The 7500-nt window shown below is 47.9% G+C and overlaps 1 protein-coding gene across 8 annotated transcripts in view; it reads right to left on the bottom strand.

Moving 5' to 3' along the window:
- LOC113825996 (ATP-binding cassette sub-family C member 5) overlaps positions 1 to 7500 on the bottom strand; it is a 114827-nt gene that overhangs the window by 25038 nt on the left and 82289 nt on the right. The gene's annotated exons all lie outside the window — the stretch shown is intronic.

Raw genomic sequence — 7500 nt, 5'->3', positions numbered from 1 at the left:
TCTCTGCTTCTCTCTCGGCTTCTCTCTCTTTCTACCTCTCTCTGCTTCTCTCTCGGCTTTTCTCTCTTTCTACCTCTCTCTGCTTTTCTCTCTTTCTACCTCTCTCGGCTTTTCTCTCTTTCTACCTCTCTCTGCTTCTCTCTCGGCTTTTCTCTCTTTCTACCTCTCTCTGCTTCTCTCTCGGATTTTCTCTCTTTCTACCTCTCTCTGCTTCTCTCTCGGCTTTTCTCTCTTTCTACCTCTCTCTGCTCTCTCTCTCTCTCTCTCTCTCTCTCTCTCTCTCTCTCTCACTCTCACTCTCACTCTCACTCTCACTCTCACTCTCACTCTCACTCTCACTCTCACTCTCACTCTCACTCTCTCTCACTCTCACTCTCACTCTCACTCTCACTCTCACTCTCACTCTCACTCTCACTCTCTCTCTCTCTCTCTCTCTCATACACACATACACACTCCCCCCCCCCCTTCCCCCATCTCGCACACTTTCTTTCACTCTATTTACTGCCTCGAAGCAAGGAGGACACGTCGTTGGAGACAGACTTACTTTCGCACTGTAATCCAACCGCAACTGCAAGAGACACAACAGGGGCGAGAGGGGGAGGGGGGAGGGGGGAGGGGGGGGGGGGGCATTTACGGTTGTGCGTGGAGCCAAGAATGCGACGCAGACGGAATGGACGAGACGGAACAGCTGGGCCAAGACGGTCAAGGGAATCAAGCGTTAGAGGGAGATATACGAATGTTTCAGTTTCCTTAAGATGTAAAGGCGATTTCTTAAATGGGATAAAATCAAATGGTGGGTCAATCTTAATTCTCGGTATTTCGTTAGAAGGATATAGCTGATAACACATGTCTTTTTTTGTCTTTGTCTGTCTGTCTAGGTTTGCTTTACTCATTCTCATTCTCAGTGTCACTCATTTTCTAACGCTCTCTCTCTCTCACTCTCACAGACATACACACACACACACACACACACACACACACACACACACACACACACACACACACACACACACACACACACACACACACACACACACCAGTCACCCCCCCCTCATATACATACACGCCCCCCCCCGCAGACACATACCACTCACTCCCCCTCATACCCCCCCACACACACATACCACTCACTCCCTCATACACCCAAACCCCACCCCCCCCACACACACACACATACCACTCACTCCCTCATACACCCAAACCCACTTCCCCCCCACACACACATACCACTCACTCCCTCATACACCCAAACCCCACTCCCCCCCACACACACATACCAATCACTCCCCCCCCTCATACACCCCACACACACACAAACACACACACACACTTCCCACCGATCTATTCCCAGTGTCTGGACGCGTGTACAGTACAGCATCGCACGCGGCTGCACGTCAGGCCCGAACGCACGCCTCGCAACTCACTCGGCGCCAAATCCACCGGTATCAAACGCCTCATAACCTACCGTAATAATTTCTATTTCTCCGAGGGCAGAAAATGCGTTATCGTTGTGGCTGTTTTTTTGTGTTTTGTTTTCTTTTGATGTTGATGTTCTCTCTCTCTCGCTCTCTCTCTCTCTTTCTGCGTTTTCGTTGTTTTTGTCGTTTGTGTTTTGTTTTGCTTTGCTCTTGTCGTTCCCCGAGTGTAGAAAATTCGTTTTTTATGTTCTCTGTTGCGATTTACGCGGTGTTGTTTTTGTTTTTGTTCATATATGATATTGCTTTACTAAACTTGGTTGGGTATCAATTTAATGGCGTGGAAGCTGTTCGGCGTCACTGAATAGATGGCAATAGTGTGTAACAATCGTTTATCTATTTATTTTTTTCTTCTCTAAACAGGTATTTTTTTACTATCCATACCCTGTAATTTTCCCTTTTTCTCTTTTTCCCCCTAATACTTCAAATCGCATTCCTTCTTCCTTACTCTTCTCCCGTCCTTCACCCCTTTCTCTCATTCTTCTGTAATAAAATTTCTTTCCCCTACACATTCCCCTTTCCCCCCCATTTCCCTTCTACTTCCCTTACACCCGTCCTACCTCCCTTCTTTTCCTTTAAATCCTCCCTTTTCCCATACTCGTTCCCTGCCTTTACACCCTCCACTTCCCTCTATCCTTCCCTTCTCCCCCCAAACCCCTCCTCTTCCCCCATACCCCTCCTCTTCTCCCCCCATACCCCTATCCTTCTCCCCATACCCCTCATCTTCTCCCATATTCTCCTCTTCTCCCCCATACTCCTCCTTTCTCCCCCCATACCATTCCCCTTCTCTCCGACCCCTCCTACCCTACCCCCACCACTCCCCCTTCTTTGGCACCAGCTGCAGCACGAAGGCAAGGACCGTGACGTCACAAGTTGTCCCCGCCCCCTCCCTCCCCGCCGCCAGAGGGACAAGTATGCACCGTGGGAAGCCCGGACAAACATAGATTCTGCGATAGACATCCTTGGTGGGGGGGAGGGGGGTCGAGGGGAAGGAGGGAGTGGGATGGGGAGAGGGAGAGGGAGAGGGAGAGGGAGGGGGAGGGGGGAGGTGGAGGGGGAGCAGGAGGGAAAGGTAGAGGAGGAGGAGGAGGAGGGAAAGGTAGAGGAGGAGGAGGAGGAGGGAAAGGAGGATAAATAGGAAGGGGAGGGGGAAGAGAAAGGGGAGAGGGAGGAGGAGGGAGAGGAGCGAGGAGGGTCGAGAGCCAGTGAAGGAAGGGGGAAAGAGCATAAATGAAGCAAGAGGAAGTAGGGACGAGGGTGAGGGGATAAATAGGGAAGAGGGAAAGGGAGGAAGGAAGGTGATGCTATAAATAGAAGAGTAGGGAAACAGAAGAACGAGGAAGAAGGCATGCATGAAGGGAAGGAAGGAGGGTGAGAGAATAAATGGAGAAAGAGGGATCTATGAAAAGTAGGGGAGAAGAAAGGAATTAGGGGATAAATAGGAAAGGGGAGAGACGAGGAGGAGGATGGAGAAGGAAGCCAAGGAAGGAGGGAGAAGGAAAAGCCAGGAAAAAAATAGGAAGAGAGAGAAAGGGAAGGGACGAGAAGGAGGGAGAAGGAAAAGCCAGGAAAAAAATAGGAAGAGAGGGAAGAAGGAGGGACGGGAAGGAGGAGGAGGAAGAGCCAGGAAAAAATAGGAAGAAGAGGAAGAGGAAGAGACGAGGTAGGAGGGAGAAGGAAAAGCCAGGAAAAATAGGAAGAGAGAGAAAGGGAAGGGGAAAACGGAAAGACGAGGAAGAAGGTAGAAGGAAAAAACAGGAAAAAAAATAGGAAGAGAGGGAAAGGGGAGGGGAAGAAGGAGAGACGAGAAGGAGGGAGAAGGAAAAGTCAGATAAAATAGGCAGAGAAGGAAAGGGAAGGGGAGGAGGGACAGTGCTAGTGGGAGGGGAAGGGGGGCACGGGAGGGAGGAGGGAGAGGAAGAGGGGCACGAGAGGGGGGAGGGAGAGGACCCTAACGGCACCCCATTGTCAAGGCAGCAAACGACAGTGATGCCCTCGCATGTGCCTCATAATATCCCTCCTACCCGGCATAATGAGGAGGAAGTGCACCGTCAGGATGATAATGATGATGACGAGGAGGCGGAGGAGGTGGAGGGGAAGGAAGAACAGGAGGAGGAAGCGAAGGTGGATGAAGAGGAAGGGAAGGAGAAAGGAGAGGAAGAAGAAGAGGAGGAGGAGAAAGAGGAAGGGGAAGAGAAGGAAGAAGAAGAAGAGGAGGAATAGAAAGAAGGAGAGGAGGAGGAGGAGGAGGAGAAGGAAGAAGAAGAGGAGGAAGACCGGAAAGAGATGGAGAAGAGGAACAGAACGGGGAGGAGGAAGATGAGGAAAAGGAAGAAGACGAAGAGGAGGAAGGGAGAAGGAAATGAAGAGCAAAAAGACGAAGAAGGAGAGAAGGAGAATGAAGTGAAGATTAATGCGAAGGAAGAAGGAGAAAGAAGATAATTATGAAAATGAAAAAGAATACGAAGAGAGAGAGGGGGGAGAGAGATCGACAGAGAGAAAGAGAGAGTGGTCAACAGAGAGAGAGAGAGAGAGAGAGAGAGAGAGAGAGAGAGAGAGAGAGAGAGAGAGAGAGAGAGAGAGAGAGAGAGAGAGAGAGAGAGAGAGAGAAGAGAGAGAGAGAGAGAGAGAGAGAGAGAGAGAGAGAGAGAGAGAGAGAGAGAGAGAGAGAGAGAGAGAGAGAGAAGAGAGATCGACAGAAAGAAAGAAAGAGAGAGAGAGAGAGAGAGAGAGAGAGAGAGAGAGAGAGAGAGAGAGAGAGAGAGAGAGAGAGAGAGAGAGAGAGAGAGAGAGACAGACAGACAGACAGACAGACAGACAGACAGACAGACAGACAGACAGACAGACAGACAGACAGACAGACAGACAGACAGAGACAGAGAGATCGACAGAGAGAAAGATAGAGAGAGAGAGTAGAGAGAGGAGTAGGAGCAGGAGCCCTCGACGCAATCTCCCAGAGAGGACCCGAGGAGCGACATTCCACCTCGTGAGTCTTCTAAGGGGCAAGGAGATGGAGAGGCTGTTCCACTTCGTTCCACTTTGGCTCCACTTTGGCTCCACTTCTCCTCCACTTAAGGGTTGTTATCGAATTAGTGGGGTTAAATGTACAGCTCGATACTCTCAGACGTAAGAGGGGGATTGCAATGAGGATGATAATATTAATAATAAAGATGATAGAAGTAGCAGTAGTAATAATGATGGTGAAAATAATAAAGATTTTGTAATAAATAGTAATAACAGCAGGAATGATAACTATCTTAAGATAAGATAATATTGAATATAATAATAAGACGGATAAAAATAACCACAACAATAATATGATAACAAAAACATCCGAAAATAAAGCACGTACTCCTTAAAATACACAACACAATAACACAACACCACACAGTCACACAACACCACACAATAACACAATCACAAAATCACACAGTTACACAACACAACGACAACACCACACAATGACACAAGAAAAAAAAATCACATAATCATACAACAACACAAAAATCACACAAGGAAAAAATGACACAATACCACAACCACAAAACCACACAGATCACCCACTCCACACACCCACACAATCCGCACGAGAACAATCCCTTTTCGTTGGAGACTGAACACCACAAATCGCGTCAGTTCTTCACAAGCAGGTTATTATTACGCACTGATGGCTTTATTGAGCGCCGAGCTTGCCAGTACAAACAGCTGATGGGTCGCGGGGTTTGCCGGGGAGAAATTGCACTCATTTAAAGACCCTGGCCAGAGCAGGTGGTTTAATTGCTGGTATTCGTGCCGTGGGCAGGTGTCGTCGGGTATACTTTGATGGTTTCTTCACTGTGATGTATTATTTATGGTTGGTCTTATTTTGAATTTAAATATATTTTGCTGTTTTTTGTTTTGTTTTTTTCGTTATTGTTTTTTTTTCTCCCTCTCTTTGTTTCTCTCTTTCTCTTTCGCTCTTGTTCTCACACTTGTTTCTCTCTCTCTCTCTCTCTCTCTCTCTCTCTCTCTCTCTCTCTCTTCCTTTCTCTCTCTCTCTTCCTTTCTCTCTCTCTCTCTCTCTCCTCTCTCTCTCCCTCTCTCCCTCTCTCCCTCTCTCCTCTCTCCCTCTCTCCCTTTCTTTCTCCTTTCTCCCTTTCTCCCTCTCTCCCTCTCTCCTCTCTCCCTCTCTCCCTCTCTCCCTCTCTCCTCTCCCTCTCTCCCTCTCTCCCTCTCTCCCTCTCTCCCTCTCTCCCTCTCTCCCCCTTCTCCATCCCCTCCCCCTCCCCCTTCCTCAAGCTCAAGCTCCTCTCCCTATCCCTCTCCCTCTTCTAATCAGTGTACTTCTCTTTCCATGAAATATTGCAACACATACAATCAGACCAAAGAATCTGCATCTTTTATCGCACGCCCAAAATAACCCAACGAGGATATCTGTCGTGAGATAAAACAACACACCAGCGTTTCACTTCCCGGATCTTATCGCCCAAATGGTTTCCTCGAAGAAGCTGAAATCTTCCTTTTTTTCTCATTCTTTTTTAACCAGGTCATTGCCCTTTTGGAAATGACGTAAATCTTAGGCGGATGTTTGCGTCTCCGAGGAGCTGCTTGCCGTCTGAAGTCTTGTGATGCTTATCTTCCCTATAAAGATATGACATCTTCGTGGCCTTCCATTTGTGGCAGAGAGGAAGCCCCGGGGGCGGAAAATGGAACATGTTTACGCGACACTGAAGTCAGGGAGAAACACGCCCGTTTTATAGACTTTTTATACGTTCATAATGCTTAACGTTGTTTGATTTTTTTTATTATTACCAATACGATTTTTCAAACGGATTCCCATAACAAGACATTCCCTCGGAATAAAAATGTTCATAAATGCAAGAAAAAAAAAGATGAATAACTAAGCAAAACAAAAATAAAAAGCGAAAAAGAGGCAGAGTGCAACCGAACTCGCCCTGGAAAAAAGTACCGAATTTCACTCCCGCACCCCCTCCCCCCCCCTCCAACCCTCCTCCTTGCGTAACAGGTACACGGGGCAACGTCGACAGTTATCGCATACGGTAAACATGTGTAGGGCGGGGAGAGTCGGCTTAAGGGTGCATATGTCAGCATGACTCATCCTCGCCCTAAGCTCGTCCGCCGCCTTGGCCGCTCGTCGTGCACGCTGCAAGTGATAAAGTGGCGACAAGAGAACGTTTTACGATCTCTGCATAACCTGGGATAACTCTCTTTGCCAGAGAAAGGACCAAGAGCCAAGCCAGAGCCTCCGCTGGCCCTCGCCTGCGAATAACGGCAAAAAAGCGAAAGAAAAAAGAAAAAAAGGGAATGAACATGAGAAATGAACGAAAAAGCGGCAATGACTCGTTCACTGACGCCAAAAAAAGAAAAAAAGATTTAAAAAAAAGGTAAATGACCATGCGAAATAAAGAAAAAAAAATGGCGATGTCTTGTTCGCTGACGTCAATAGAGAGAGAGAGAGAGAGAGAGAGAGAGAGAGAGAGAGAGAGAGACAGAGAGAGAGAGAGAGAGAGAGAGAGAGAGAGAGAGAGAGAGAGAGAGAGAGAGAGAGAGAGAGAGAGAGAGAGAGAGAGAGAGAGAGAGAGAGAGAGAGAGAGAGAGAAAGAGAGAGAGTAAGAGAGAAAGAGAGAAAGAGAGAAAGAGAGAGAGAGAGAGAGAGAGAGAGAGAGAGAGAGAGAGAGAGAGAGAGAGAGAGAGAGAGAGAGAGAGAGAGAGGGAGAAAAATAGAAATAGACCGAGACAACAAAACTAAATAATCATACGAAAAAAAATAAAAATAAAAAATAACAGCAAAAAAAACACGGCGATGTCTCGTTCGCTGACGTCACCCCCTCGCCCCATTTGCAGCGTCAGCCCACCGGTCCTGGCGCCTCGTTTTAGACCTTCCCTCAGGCCGAGACGAGCCACGATGCAGACAGGCGCCTTGACCCTATGCACCCTGGCCTTACCTGCTGCAAATTAGCGTTCTTCAAGCCGTTTTACCTGTCACAGATGCCGTAAGGATAACATGGCGTCACACTTTAGAACA

The sequence above is a fragment of the Penaeus vannamei genome, chromosome 38 (genome assembly GCF_042767895.1).
Source record: "Penaeus vannamei isolate JL-2024 chromosome 38, ASM4276789v1, whole genome shotgun sequence".
NCBI lineage: Eukaryota > Metazoa > Arthropoda > Malacostraca > Decapoda > Penaeidae > Penaeus > Penaeus vannamei.
Note: the sequence above shows the minus strand (reverse complement) of the source record. Positions and strands in the feature narration are given on the sequence as shown.